Source organism: Eptatretus burgeri, chromosome 1 (genome assembly GCF_056783735.1).
Source record: "Eptatretus burgeri isolate ZD-2024b chromosome 1, Ebu_testis_v1, whole genome shotgun sequence".
In the NCBI taxonomy this organism is placed as follows: Eukaryota; Metazoa; Chordata; class Myxini; order Myxiniformes; family Myxinidae; genus Eptatretus; species Eptatretus burgeri.
Genome location: NC_140961.1, coordinates 137,285,951 through 137,302,002, shown reverse-complemented (window position 1 = coordinate 137,302,002; position 16,052 = coordinate 137,285,951). Strand labels below are relative to the sequence as shown.

At 44.8% G+C, this 16,052-nt stretch overlaps 1 protein-coding gene across 8 annotated transcripts in view; it reads right to left on the bottom strand.

The window, feature by feature from the left end:
• WDR5 (WD repeat domain 5) overlaps window positions 1-2,473 on the bottom strand; it is a 67,205-nt gene extending 64,732 nt beyond the window's left edge. For 2 of the 8 annotated variants that reach the window (XM_085899897.1, XM_085899887.1), the window contains exons 1-2: window positions 2,323-2,455; window positions 1,624-1,867 (exon numbers count right to left, since the gene is read on the bottom strand). The gene's annotated coding sequence lies outside the window, so the exon portion shown is untranslated. Of the gene's footprint in view, window positions 1-1,623; window positions 1,868-2,297 lie in introns of all 8 variants that reach the window. The other 6 variants (XM_085899882.1, XM_085899904.1, XM_085899901.1 and 3 more) reach the window with 6 other exon arrangements.
• Between the last annotated feature and the right edge of the window lie 13,579 nt (window positions 2,474-16,052).

Here is a 16,052-nt window from a genome sequence, read left to right as displayed (position 1 = left end):
TCCATCTTGTTTACTCTGTGTACCCCACCCCATCCCCATCCCTTCCACAGATCTCCTCATGTCTGTTCCCCACTGTATTTTCCTTCCCTCTACAACCCCTCTTGTCTCCTGCCCCCTTTGTTGCACGTTCTGTGTGTTTGCTCTCATACAAACCTCAGCATTGTATTAAAAAAAATTGAATAAATATCGAATTTTTAAAATAAAAAAACTGAATAAGCTTGCCATCTCACTCTCATTGCTAACCTCAAGAGGGGGTTCGAACCTGAGATTGCCATGTCTTTTCGTTTGGACACTTCATAAGGAAATTAGATGTAAATGGAAGCCAATCAGCCCATCATGCCTGTGCCACATCAACACCACACTAATTTATGAACACCACACCATAATAAGAGAAATGCAAATTGATTTTTTAAAAATTTTGAAATTTTTTTGGATTCATTTTTTTTTCCAGGGGAGGGGGCAAGGGATAGATGGTCAAAATAGTTTTAAAAAAACAAAAGGGTAAAAAACATCAACTACACAAGACCCCTTGACAAGACTCCCACCAACAGCACTCCATATACGTGCACGCAATCACCAATCAATGCTCAAACTTCCTAACAGTCTTATCAACATCCCCATACCCCTCTATCGCCACAACTTCCAGTTACCTATCTAATTCCAATTTAAACTTATCTACTTTTTCTGCTGACATTACCCCAGGGAGACCATTCCATGCATTAACTACTCTCTGAATGAAAGTCCCCTGCCTTGCTCCCCTCTTATCTCTCAAGCTTTGGCCCCTGGTCCTATCACAGTCTACTCTGTTCAATAATTCATCTGCATTTATTTTATCGATACCTTTCATTATCTTAAACATCTCTATCATATCTCCTCACAACCACCTCCTTTACAGTGTATAAAGCCCTGTCTCCTTCAGCCGCTCCTCACAGCTGAGTCAAGCGAGGCCCAGAATCAATCTAGTAGCCTTACGCTGAACCCTCTCTATGGCATCTATGTCCTTCCGGAGCTGTGGTGACCAAAACTGCACACAATATTCCAGATGTAGAAATCACTAAATTCCTGTACAATGTTAACACCACCTCTTGATTTATAACTTTCCTGTATCTGATCACCACCCCCTCTACTATCCACCTCACCTCCAAGCTTTGTGTCATCTGCAAATTTGGAAAGCTTACTCTTTACCCCATGATCCAAATCGTTGATGTAAATAATGAATTGTAATGGTCCGAGTACTGATCCCTGAGGTACCCCAGGGATCAAAGAAAGAAAGCATTGAAAACAAAGAAAGCCTTGTTATTGTTTAATATTCCGAGCCATGTCCTTCTCAAACCTCTCTTTTGGCTTGTGGAGTTATTTTCTTCACTTGCCTCTGTTTACTCCGATAATGATATAAATCTAACTCCAGTCCTGTTATTTTATAAATACCTTCTGCTTCTCACTTAATCTCACTGCTCAACCACCCTGGTCTCTTTCTACTTCGAGTTTTACACCTCATCATGTAATGCTTCCTAGTCTATAATGGTCGCGTGAGGCCCCAATGGGACGCAACATTCATTTAAAAAAAAAAAAAAAAAAACATCTATTCGATAATAAAACAAGCAGTCATAGACTGGTACTTACGAAATCGTCGACTTGACCTCTGACCTTGTCTAATAAAAGCTGTCTCTAGAGAAGGGAGCGACGCAAACCAGAAGTTTCTACGATGATTCTGTACCAAACCATCAAAAATCGAATATTTGACCTCACTGTGACCTTGACCTTTGACCGATTTTGACCAAAATCTAATCAGCACTAGCCATCACCCTCCTGAATCACGTGGTGTAATTTGACATTGGTAGCTTCTTCCGTTCTCGAGTTATCGTGCCTACAAACAAACACACACAAACAAACGGATGACGGCAGTCATTAATATACTTACGAAATCTTTAGATTTCGTATGTAATAATAACGTAAATAAAACATTTCCGACCCAAACGATTCCTCGCACGACCATACTGCTGTGAGAGAGAAATGTAGGCCCCAAATCTATCATACAGAGGCAGCAAAACGCTCCCAGCGCCTTGTTAACCAATCAATAACCAATGAAATGAGTAAGAAACACTACAGTATCTGTCCGTGCCCTTTACACCAGCCATACACAAACAATACGATCACCATGACCGGTATACAGCGATTCGAGAACATGTGGACGAACGCAGATGACCCACCACCCCAGACCGAACCGACGTTGAAGTGAAAATGAAATGTAAAATATAAACCGATCTCACCCCCCCCCCACCACAAACCGAACTCACCCCCCCCACCACAAACCGATCTCACCCCTGCCCCGCAGACGCCGCGGTGGTTTGGAGTCGGGGGGTTTGCGCACCTCAGAGAATCTTGACCCCCCCCCCCTCGGGCCGACAGCCTGCGGCCCAACAAACACACGTTCGATGAGAAAGCACGCTTCGCGCACGCGCACACATATCGTAGGCGGTTGGTCGGTTGTTCGTTTATATCATTCATTCGTTCGTTCGTTTTTTTCGGTCGTTCGTTCGTGAACAATGTGTCGTTCCCCAGATGCTCTCTTCAATCACATATTTGCTTCCCTCAAATGACAAATCCTCTGGTAACCGTCCTCATTAAATTCCCAGGTAAACAGCACGATCCCGTTGGATATTACAATGGAACCGAACACCCAGTGAGTACAGGAATTTAGAATTTCCCGAAGGCACCAACACCCAATGGCCGACTTTTTTTTCTTCTTCGTTTTTTTTTTTTTCTTCTTCTTGGTTTTTTTTTCTTCTTGGTTTTTTTTTCTCTTCGTTTTTTTTTTCTTCGTTTTTTTTTCTTCGTTTTTTCCTGTTTTTTTTTCTTTTTTTTTCTTTTTTTTTTTTTTTTCGTTTTTTTTTTCTTTTTTTTTCTTCGTTTTTGTTTTCTTCGTTTTTTTTCGCTTTTTTTTTCCTTTTTTTCTTCGTTTTTATTTTCTTCGTTTTTTTCTGTTTTTTTTTCTTCTTTTTTTTTTCTTTTTTTTTTCGTTTTTTTCTTCCTTTTTTTTTGTTTTTTTTTCTTCGTTTTTTTTTTTCTTCGTTTTTTTTCGCTTTTTTTTCCTTCGTTTTTATTTTCTTCGTTTTTTTTTTCTTCGTTTTTTTTCGCTTTTTTTTCCTTATTTTTCTTCGTTTTTATTTTCTTCGTTTTTTTTTCTTCGTTTTTTTCTGTTTTTTTTCTTCGTTTTTTTTTCGTTTTTTTTCGTTTTTTTTCTTCCTTTTTTTTCGTTTTTTTCGGTTTTTTTTCTTCCTTTTTTTTCTTCCTTTTTTTTCTTCCTTTTTTTCTTCGTTTTTATTTTCTTTGGTTTTTTTTTCTTTATTTTTTTTTTCTTCGTTTTTTTTTCTTCGTTTTTTTTTTTTCTTTTTTTTTTTTTTTCGAAAAGGCACCGTGGCATCGTTTACGTCTGCACAGCGGACGGTCGTTCGAAGGGATAACCGGCGGCTTATCCTCTCCGAAAGGGACGACGCTCTCATTGATGTGACAGCTGAACGTCCTGCCTGCGATTGAAGAAGCAATGCGACAGTTTACAGTTGTGATGGGAATCAAACCCAGAATCGACATCCCACGTAACATTACAACTGTAAAAATATCACTGCACTCCATCATCTGATCATTCATAGTGTCGAGTGCTTGGGGGTGGGGGGGGTCACGACGACCCACAAGTCGCAATCGAATGACGATACCATGGGTGTTGATGTGGCGGAGGCATGGTGGGCCGATTGGCCTCCTTCCGCGTCTACCCCAAAAAATATGTGACACGTGTGTTCAAACTAGTGTGCCCATTGGTCTTCACGGCCTTGTCCGAAACATGCCTGCTGTGCTGCGAGAACATGATAGTTTGCCTTTCACCAAGCCCGGATGTGATTGGGCCAGGGTGGGGATTTAATTATACATTCGTTATTATTTAATATTGCCAAATTTGTCATAAAAAAAAAATGCACCAAACAATTACCAAAGAATACCTGCGTAGAACGAGGATGATCCTGAAAGCATATCCTCCCCAAGGAACAAAGTCAAAGCCATAAACCAACTCGCAGTGAATCAGTGTTCCAATACAGCTGCAGAATAGTAAACTGGCCACAAGCGGAAATCAGAAAAAAACTAGATATCAGAACAAGGAAACTCCTCACTATCCACAAAGTGTTCTACAAAAATTACATGCATCCCGAGAATGTACCTGCCGAGGAAAGAAGGAGGTGGCACACTGATGGAACTCAATAAAGTGCACAGGGCCACGACTGTAGGATTCGTAGAGCGTGTGAAAAGTTTAACAGACTGCCGAATACAATTTGTGCACAAGCATGAACGTGGCAAGCAGGAAAATATATCTCTCACTCACCTTACAAAAAAACTTTGAAAAACAGTTCCGAATAGAAGATGTCACACACCAAACTGAAACAGCAGCAAATACAGCCCCAACAATTGTAAAAAAAAAAAAAAAGACAAAAAAATACAGACGAAACACCAACAGATATATAGTGACAACTGGGAGAAAGAAAAAAAGAGCAGGTAAATATTTCAAAATGAAAGAGTTGGACAGATTAGGGATAGACGAAGAAGGATCACTGGAATAGCTAAGAAGAGTTCAGCTCAATTGGGACGGAGAACGAATCATTATAAATGCCCAAGACCGAGGACGCGACACGAATGGGCTTTCAAAAAAAAAATGGCAGGACTGAGCCAATGAGATAAATGTAGATTTTGCAAGGTAGAATCAGAAAGCACGAACCACCTCTTATCGGGGTGTGCAAAACTCATGTCAGAACAGCTGTACACACAAAGGCACAACAAAGTATGTTGAGCAATCCACTGGCACATGTGCAGAAATTTCAACATCCCAGTTCAACAAAACTCATGGAAACACGAACCAAAAGCAATCACTGAAAATAAGGACATAATGCTCACGTACGACCTGACGATCCCATCCAGCGTGAACATAGAAAATACAGCACCGCCACCTGGCAAAGTGCTCCGATACAAAAACGAAAAGAAGGCATTGCTAATTGAGGTTTCAGTACCCATTGATTTTGTTTTTAATAATGCAGAAATCATGAAAATGACCAAATATCAAGACCTCAAGAATGAAGTGAAAAGATCTTGGAAGCTGAAGAGTGCCAAAATTGTACCAGTGATCATTGGAATGATGAAGAAGAATCTTACAAACCATCCCTGGGAACATCACCACAAATGAACTACAGTTGGAGGCTGTCCGGGGCTCAGTGACGATCCTGAAAAGAGTCTTCGGAACAAAACTCTGAGAACAACACAACTTCACCAATTAGCACATGAATCATAGGCCTTCATTGGTTGACCTTTTTCTCAAAAGCACTGAAGTCACCAGAGCGCAAGTATAGTGCCTTCAACTGTGAATTGCTCGCTGTATACCTCTCCATCAAGCGTTTCTGTCACTTATTCGAGGCCAGACAATGCTCTGTCCTGACTGACCACAAACCTTAAACTTTCACTCTATCCACCCATTCGGACTCTCACTCTCCTTGCACACTTCCCCAAACAAGTTATATCTCACAATTCACCACCGGCATCCGGCACATCAAAGGAATCATGAAGTCTGCGGCCGATTCTCTCTCACACATCGAGGTTTTGGCATTGTCTTCAACCAGCACACTGGCCATTGATTTTCATGCACTGACAACAGCACAACGGGAGAACACGGAACTCTACTGTCTACATTCTCCAGCAGGTTTGCTTACATTTCGCGAGGTATCAATCCCAGCGCCAGACACTACCTTCAGATGTGATACTTCAACGGGACAATGCCGCCCTTTCGTACCTGCAGCATTCCATCGTATAGTGTTCGACAGTCTTCACTCACTCGCACATCCAGGCATTCGAACAACCCAGCAACTCATCACCATGCGCTATGTCTGGCCACACATCAACGCTGACGTGTGCCATTGGGCCAAGTAATGTCTTCAATGCCAACGCTCCAAGGTCCAACATCATACTGTCGCACCACTTGGTAGCTTTTCAACACCAGAGAGGCATTTTGAGAAGGTCCATGTGGATATTGTCAGTCCCCTACCACCATCAAACGGGCACCGCTATTTGCGGACTTGTATTGACCGCTTCACCCGTTGGCTGGAGGCGACACTGAGAGCTGACATCACTGCACCTACTATCGCCAGTGCTTTTGTCCACACCTGGATTGCACGTTTTGGTGTTCCATCAAACATCGCTGCGGAATGTGGAAGCCAGTACCAATCGGCTCTATTTCGCGAGCTGACACAACTCCTGGGTACCGACCATGTGAGAACTACCGCTTACCATCCAGCAGCGAATGGCATGGTGGAGCGTTTCCACCGCCAACTCGTCTTTCCTGAAAGCACATGCAAAGTTATCTTGATGCAGCACCAGAGCAGACCCTTCCCCCGACCGGTGGTCCGATGCCTAAGCTCAGGCATAATGGGCCAAATGGCCTCCTTCTGCGCAAATTTCCTTGTTACCTTTCAACTTCAGAGATAAATATATTTTTCTAAGAGCATTTCAAGAAGCAGATCCAACGTTTTGGCCAAAAAATAAAGATAAAAATAAAAAAGGAGGAAGGTCCACAAAAAAAAGGTAGGAACCAATATTTAAAGTTATTTTAAAGAAATGTGATCATCAAAAATGAATAGCAATGATCAAAAAATAGATATCTGAGGGTAGGTATACACTCTTACATATTGTTGTGGAAATGACACCTTGGAGTAACATTGCTTAGTCTAGTTCAGTGATTTCCTTAATGAATGTCTCAGAGTAAGCATGAGGTAATTTATCGTAATATTGTTGCGAATCTGGAAGCCATGAGCACACAACATTCAGGTCCTACAACTCAGTTATTTCGATAAGGGAATGTGGATAGATAGCTCCCTTTCCCGAGTCTAATGGGTGAATAAATGTTCATGCGCTGTGAAGTTATTTTAATAGTCAGGTTTTCCTTTTTTCCAAACACCAACGAAAACCCTCTGCTCCCGGCATTCTCCGCGTGCTCGCTTGGGCACTCCAAGTAATGGAGTGCGACAAGCCCCACCCACCGATTCGCTTGGCGGCACGCCGAGTAGGGGAAAGGTCAGGCCCCACCCATTGGCTCGCTTGGGCACTCCAAGTCATGGGATGCGACAGTGCTCACCGATGGCGAACGAGCCACGCCAGAAGCGAGCCGTGCCCGAGAGGTATAAAAAGGGAACGGAGGGCACAGAAGGTTGTTGGTGGTTGGAGTTGGTGGTTGGTGGTTGGAGTTGGTGGTTGTTTGGCTGAATCTACTTGGGCGGGTTGCGAAGGATCGGCGCCTCGTCTTCACCAGGGCGTGTTCTGGAACACGTGAGGATCCGTCGGAGCTCGGCAGGCTGATCGTGGCTCGCCGGTGTCTGGATTCGGTTCGCCTCTCGTCAGTGCCTGGCTCGAATCAGCTCAAAGACCACACGAGGTGGACAGGTCCGAGGCAGATTCTGGTCTTCAGTTCGCCTCTCCATCCGAGCTGGAGGCCTCAATAAAGACCGCTTTGGGTCCGATTCTTTTGGGTGTGTGCATGTGTGTGTTTGTGGCGCCAGTCCATTAAGTAGGAAATTGTATAAGTGCCTTGCTGTACATACGTGCTTCTTATATTCGGATAACTCTGCTTCTTACGTGCCTCCCTGCCCCATTATAAATAAACCATATGTTAAATGTATCAGTTTGTTTTGTGTTTCTTCTATTAGTTTAACACGGTGCGTGTTGGAGAATTAGCCAGGCTGTTGCCGCTATAAAAGCGACATTTGGACTGACGGAAGCTCAGTGACTATCTGCTCAGGTCGCACACGGTTCAAGTATGCTAGCGGCTCGTCCGTACGGGCGCCATCGAGGGTGAATTTCCCCGGTAGTTGGACCACGTGGGTATTTAGGTAAATTGAAATTGGCAATCGACCCTACCCCACGTGGTCGACCTATTGGCGAACTTCGGTCCGATAAGGGACCCGTCGGCTCCGGAGTAACGACCTATAAATTCCGGGTGATCAGTGGAGCCGACCCTACTGCTCCATCTAGCGGTCGTGCTCGCCGCCGATACCCGGCCCCGCAACAATATTAGATCTGCATCGCTTATATGTCTAACTAGCCTGAAGACGTCCACCCTGTGAGCATTTTATTTAATGTTCTACCCTTTGGGAATGGGGATGACAGGATAGCCTTTTTGCCACATTTGCCAAAGCCGACTTGCCTCTAAGCTGTGAAGATTGGATTCAAATCCTGACCCAGCTATAAACTGTCATCCCAGATTCATCAATGTATATGCCTTCCTGAGGATGGATATTAAACGGGAAGCCCGACTGCCAGCATTTGTTGGTGCCCATTAAATATCCCATGGTGTCCTTCCTCAAGAGTATGTGAGATATCACGGGTACCATGGCCAAATGTAACCAGCTGAGGGCATTGCATCAGCAGCACAGTGATGCCCTCAGCCAATGATGCTACCTACCATACAGCCTTGAACTGCATTTGAATGAAGAAGAAGAACCCTTTGCAATTGTCCTTTATGTCTCTTTTTAGTGTTTGGATGGGCCTTCAGCCAGTAGATTAGGTGGGAAAGCAGCACTTCAGATGTCTCAAGGAAAGGGAGAAGGACCTCCCGGATGACAAGTGGGAGATGGGCGGCCCGTACACCCATAAAACGGACCTTCATGCCAATGGGGAGTGAGAGGGGAGGGGTGCAGGACATTATGGTGTGAGGTTGGGGCTAGTCAATAAAAGCATACAAAAAAGTGGGGGGGGGGCAGAAGCAGCAGATGACTGGGAACGATAGTAGAGAGGCAGAAGAAGATGTGCAGAGCTGCCATGGGATGCCACACCTTTCCTCTCACACAGCACACCAGGCCCTGGCCTGGAGTGGGCCATTCTGCAGAGGATGTGACTGCAGCTTTGCCATGCTGCATCTGTTGCAGTTGTGTCTACCCTGAAAACAACTTGCAGAGATTTCAGTCTTGTCACTCTATCTGGTTTATCTCCCGTTCGTTGTTTCGTGGGCGTGTATGTTCAGTAGTGGGTAAGGGGTTTATTATTGATGTTTATTGTTATTGCTTGCTTCCTCTGTTTCCGTCCCCATGGCCATTATCATTGCAATAATAAACACCTGATCTCAAGGTGAATTCAGGTTGGTGTGGTCCTTCATTCGGTGATTAAAGAAAGCCAATTGAGGGATAATTGGCTGTGGATGTTGAAGCCTTATTTAAAGACAGGGCCATATGTCTCAGGCTTGCTCGACCAAATTAGACAGTGCCTTCAGAAAATATTCTCACCCCTCGACTTTTACAAGGAATAATAAGGAATAACGAGGAATAACAAGGAAATCCAACACAGGCGGAGGCCATTCAGCCCATCATGTCTGTGCGAACACCACACCAACCCATCGACACAAGATTCAAGGAATAAAATTTAAAAAAAAGTTAATTAATGAAGTAAAAAAATTCATTTGTTGGTTTTTTTTGGGGGGGGGGTTGTAGTTTTTGTATTTGTATTTTTTTCCTTTTCTTCCCCTCAGGGGAGGGGCATGGTCTTGATTAAAAACAGACAACATCAACCACACAACTACCTTGACAAGACCCCCATCAACAGCACTCCGTACACAATCACCCATAAATGCTCAAACTACCGAAAAGTCTTATCAACATCCCCATACCCCTCGATCTCCATAACTTCCAAGTACCTATCTAATTCTAATTTAAACTTATCTACTTTTTCTGCTGACACTACCTTCTCAGGGAGACCATTCCATGCATTAACTACTCTCTGAGTGAAAGTTCCCTGCCTTGCTACCCTCTTATCTCTCCTCTTCTTTCCTCTCAAGCTATGGCCCCTGGTCCTATCACTGTCTACTCTGTTGAATAATTCATCTGCACTTATTGTATCTGGACCTTTCATTATCTTAAACATCTCTATCATATCTCCTCGCAACCGCCTTCTTTCTAGTACAGTATATAAATCCCTGTGTCCTTCAGCCTGAATCGAGCTCGGCCCAGAATCAATCCAGTAGCCCTACGCTGAACCCTCTCTCTGGCATCTATGTCCTTCCAGAACTGTGGTGACCAAAACTGTACATAATATTCTCGATGTGGAATTCAATAAATTCCTGTACAATGTTTACACCACCTCTTGATTTATAATTGATCCCCCTCTGAATACAGCCTAAAACCCTATTTGCTTACCTCCCGTATCTATTACCACCCCCAGATCCTTCTCCTGGTTGACACGCTCCAAAATTACCCCTTGCATCCTGTAATCTCTATTTTCATTGTTCTTCCCCATCCCCAACACCTTACACTTGTTAAGGTTAAATTGCATCTGCCAATTTTTTGCCCAATCTATGCAAGTATCAATACTTTCCTGCATCTGATCACCACCCCCTCTGCTATCGACCTCACCTCCAAACTTTGTGTCATCCGCAAATTTGGAAAGCCTACTCTTTACCCCATTATCCAAATCGTTGATGTAAATAATGAATAGTCATGGTCCGAGTACTGATCCTTGAGGTACCCCGCTACTTACATCCTCCCAGCAAGACATCCTCCCACTCACAGCCACTCTTTGCTTCCTATCATGAAGCCAGTTTGCAATCCAATTAGCTACCTAACCAGCCACTCCACAAGCCCTCACTTTGGCCAACAACCTCCGATGTGGAACCTTATCAAATGCCTTCTTAAAGTCGAGATATACAATGTCCACTGCCTTTCCATCGTCCGACAATCAGACACTGCTTCATAGAACTCTAAAAGATTTGTTAGGAACTTTGTTAAACAGGAACTACCTTTGGTAAACCCATGCTGACTACCTTTAACATTTTGTCACATTTTGTTTTGCTTCAGCGTGAATTTAAAATGGATTGAATTAAAATTTAATGTCAATGATCGACACAAAATACCCCATAATAACAAAGCGAAAACATGTTTTTAGAATATTATACAAATTAATTTAAAATGAAAAGCTGAAATGTTTTGTGTCAATAAGTATTCAACCCCCTGAGTCAATACTTTGTACAAGCATCTTTGGCAGTGATTACATCTTCAACTCTTCTTGGGTGTGTTTGCATCAACTTTGCACATCTAGATTTGGGGATTTCTCCCATTCTTCCTTGTATATTTGCTCAAGCTCTATCAAGTTGGATGGGGAATGTCGGTGAACAGCAGTCTTCAAGTCTTTCCACAGATTCTCAATGGGATTCATGTCTGGGCTTTGGATGGGCCACTCAAGGACTTTCACGTTCTTGTTCTGAAGCCATTCCAGTGTTGCTTTGGCTGGACAATTGGGGTCATCGTCCTGTTGGAACGTAAATCTTCACTGCAGTCTAAGGTCTTTTGCACTCTGAAGCAGGTTTCTCCTCAACAATTTGTCTGTATTTGGTTCCATTCATTGTTCCCTCTGTCCTTACAAGCCTCCCACTCCCTGCCACTGAAAAGCATCCCCATAGCATGATGCTGCCACCACCATGCTTCACTGTATGGAGGGTGTTAGATGAGTGATGAGCAGTGCTCGGTTTTCGCCAGACGTATCGCTTTGCATTCAGGCCAAAGAGTTCACTTTTCGTCTCATCAGTCCACAGAATCTTTTGCTGCATGCTCTCAGAGTCTTTCACGTGCCTTTTTGCAAACTCCAGGTGTGCTGTCATGTGCTTTTTCTCAGGAGTAGCTTACGTCTGGCCACACTCCCATAAAGCCTAGATTTGTGAAGTGCTGCAGAGACTGTTGTCCTTCCGGCAGGTTACCTCATCTCAGCCAAGGAACTCTGTGGCTCTGTCAAAGTGGTCATTGGGTTCTTGGTCACCTCCCTGACCAAGGTCCTTCTTGTCCAGTTGCTCAGTTTGGTTGGACAGCCAGCTCTCGGAAGAGTCTAGGTAGTTCCATATTCGTTCCATATCCTAATGATGGAGCTCACTGTGCTCTTGGGAACTTGTAACACTCTACAAGTTGTTTTTCCCTTCCCCAGATCTATGATCTATGACCCTTCCCCAGATCTATGATCTATGACCCTTCCCCAGATCTATGACTCCTCACAATTCTATCTCGGAGTTCTACGGACAGTTCCTTGCACTTCATGGTATAATTTCTGCTCTGACACGCACCATCAACGGCGGCACCTTATAGAGAAAGGTATTTTGGATGATCAAAGGAAATTGGATGCACCCGAGCTCAATTTGGAGTGTCATAGCAAAAGGGTTAAATACTTACTGACGCAAGACTTTTAAACTTCTATTTTTTTTAATGGATTTGTAAAAAAAATTCTCAAAAAATAATTCCACTTTGAAATTATGGGATATTTTGTGTGGATCAATGACAAAAAAAAATCTCAATCGAATGCATTTAAAATTCAGGCTGTAACACAACAAAAATGTGACAAAGTCAAGGGGTGTGAATACTTTCTGAAGGCAATGTACCTTGGAAACCCACAAAATTCAGGAGAATCAGGAAAACAGTTTTGCCTTGGAGACTCAAAGCAGGTTCTATTTTGGACACTTGGAAGGTGGGTTCGATCTTGGTGACCTTTGGAGTTATGAACATATCAATGTTATTCTTTGTTGGATGGTTCTTGATGAGGTAAGTTGGGTTGATTAAAAATTAATAAAATAATATACTATTTAATTCGATATGAGATAAGTAATGTCTTTATTTATTCCTTTTCAGCAATATCACGAAAGTGTTGGAGGAGGAGATTGGGACCATACTCTGTGCAGAGCGTTGGTGCTGCCTAAGCAGACTCCTTGGCTATTGGACACAATCGTGGATGGGTCACCACTCCGACACAGGATACCAGCATGCTGGCACTCATTTTGCCGACCTGGGAAGGACGACAGGCAGAGTCAACCCCACCTGGTATTAATTCAACAGCTGAGCGGGATCCAAAGCCTGCCACCCGAACCATTAAACCAACAACAGGCGTACGAAAGAGTTGGGAAGAACCTGGAATTCTTTGGACATGGTCATGAAAAATCTTTGTTCCTCTTTCTACTTCTTCAAACTTGAATGTTCCTCATTCATTTGTTCCCCCAAATTGCAAGCGAGTGAAATTTTATTTCCAACATGCAAAATGGCAAACCAAGACGGGCTGAAACAGGTGGGTAGTGGTAGGAGTGTAGACGAATCCATGGTCCAGGACACCACCCCCATGCAAGAACTTTCCCCGCAACCGAACCCAGAGGTCGCATTGGGAGCAGCGGGGGCGGCGGCGTATGATACCCCCCCTCCGTCAAAGCTCCCCCCTCCCGATTTCTGGCTCCCCCCCCCGCCCCCGATTTATGTCGGTTCCGCCATTTGACATGAGGCAGATGTTGGAGGCGTTGATGCAGGAAATGAAAACGAACACGGTGCACTGAGGAGCGATATGCAAGAAATGAATGAAAATCCGCGAGCGATGGAAAACAAAATGGACGCAAATATGCAGGCACTGAGGGGCGATGTGCAAACGCAGCGAGTGCAGGGCTGGATTTTCCAATAGGCAACATAGGCCATTGGCCTAGGGCCCACCAGTAACTGGAGGCCCACCGGGGACTTGTGGGTTCTATGATCGGCCAAGGAGTAGGCTCGTAGGCCCTATAGTAAAACGAATAAATTAAAATAAGGTATATATATATATATATGTATATATATATATATATATATATATATATATATATATATATATATATATATATATATATATATATATACATATACATTGGGGGGGGGGGCACTGATAAGGTTCAACCGAGGGCCCACAAGCAAGTAAATCCAGCCCTGGCGGGGTGAGATGCAGAGCATGGGGTTCAGTCTCCAGGCGGGGCAAGTGGCAATGAGGACGGGCGGAGGAGGCATAACGGCGGCACCACGTGGCAGAGCGACCGAACCGACGAGGGGAGTGCAACGTCTGTCGGGCCCGCGATGGAAACGGGTAAGGTCGGGATGAGAAACGTCACGATAATTGATGGGGAGACGTGTAGGACGAGACACGAGGGGGCGATGAAAAAATTAAAAGAGGTGACGGGGACGGAGAAATTAACAGGGACAAAAGGGATGACGGAAAAATGAGTAGAGACACGAGGGGAGTCAGAAATAAAGAGGGAGACGCACGAAGCAAAAGAGGGGAACGAATTGAATGAAACTAAAGATAAAGAGCACCCACACATAGGGTTAGGAGGGGACAATGGGCTCGAGTTGGTGGAATGTTTCGTGATCCAGCGCGAGCAGCAGGATAGCCTCCTTAAGGAACAAAGGGAGACGGTATGCTCCCTTGAAGCAGATCGCGATGAGGTGAGTCCGGTCGGGCCGAACGAGGTTGAGTGGATGAGTGCTGTGAATGTGTGCACGTGGCGCTTGGGGGGTATGGAAACCCCGGATTGCTTGTGGTAGCGCGAATCCCCGATGTGATTGTCCCGGAGTGTGTGGTGGAGTGTATGAGTGGTAAGAGGGTGTCGAAATGTGTGCCAGAAGGTAGGTATAGTGTGAGTGTCATGGCGTGCGTGGAAATGGACAGACCGATCCAGACGGGAGACGGAGACAGCGAGCCGAATGGGCCGCGAGTAAGTACACTGAAACGCAAAAGAAACTTACCACTTGTTTGAAATGTAATAAAATTGTAACAGTTCAAAATAAAACAAACCAACAATTGCTGATTGAAACATTGGCATTTTATTGATGACATGTCAAGTTTTTGACCAAGATACACCATCTCATAAGTTTGTTCTACAGTACAGAACAGCACAGGGTGCAATGTCAGTCCCCTTTCAATAGCGTGTGTGGCCACCATTGTTTTCGATACAGGCAGTGCATCGTCGGCACATACTGCCTACCAGTCTTTGGATGGATTGCTGCTGGATTCTGTCCCACTCAGTCCTCAATGTCTGAAGCCATCTGACTTAGGACCATCTGCCTGTCCTGCCTTGCAGTGGTGACTCTTGGCCTCCCTGATTGAGGTCTGTCATCTGCAGAGTTGTGGAGGGTGTCTCTGTCCACCAGGGCTGATATCGTCTGGTATGAACAGCCAAGGCAATGTGCCACCTCACGGTAGCTCAATCTGCCTTGCAGTATGCCCAAGGCACACTGCCGTTGATCCCTTGACAATCGTGGCATGTTGATTGAAATTCCCATTTTGCACTGGCCTTTTTAAAGTCAATATCAAGACATCACGTGCAGCTCATTAAAATCATCCCGTACCCCTTGGCGAATCACTGACAGTCAAAATGGCTGTTCAACAGCTGTGCTATGAAGTGACCATTGAAGGTTCAAGTGACCATCCGTGACCGTTTTGTCTGACAGTGAGCACACTATTGTCCACAAATAAGTGCACACATTTACTACACGTAGTGTTATTGTTGATATTTGAAGGTTTAAAAGGTGGTAAGTTTATTTTGCGTTTCAGTATATTTTGGTAACCGCGCCGGTCCCATGAGACGTCGCGTACGTGGCCCGTTCGGCATTTCACAAATGGCCCTCACACGTGCGTCTTCGTGGAGGGATTCTGGTGCGGGAACGTCCTGCTTTTCGAAAGAGACCGTCGCGCGGATGGTTAAAAAGTAGGCGAGTGTTGGGTGAATTTGGAACATGCGGGTTCCCACGTGGGCAAGTGTGCGAAACTCCACGTGCTGCATGCCGCGTGTTCTGTTCACGGAACGCGCGGAGCGGGTTTCCGGGACGATACGCTCGCGCGGGCCTGCACAGGAAACTGCGCAGGTTCGGTGTGCGAGTGACGTCATCGGCCCGGACCTCGCGCGTGAGCTTCGTCTTAACAGCGCATGTTGTCCCGCGTGGGGAATCCCTCGAAAGCGAGCGCTCGGTGCGATTGGCAGGGCGACGACAAGGCCTCGATTATCAGCCATCGGAGGGGATGTTATTATCGCCCATAGGGACGAGCGAGTGAGCCATTGACCGCCACCATGGCGGTGCAAAAGAAAAAAAAGCCTTGCCCCGAGTACACGGCCCCAGGCAGGATGTGGCAAGCATCCTGTTTGGGCATAGGAGCACTAGTTAGTGGGAAGGGTTTAGCTTAGATAGACTGGCCTTGGGGGGGGGGCATGAGCTGTCCTCCAT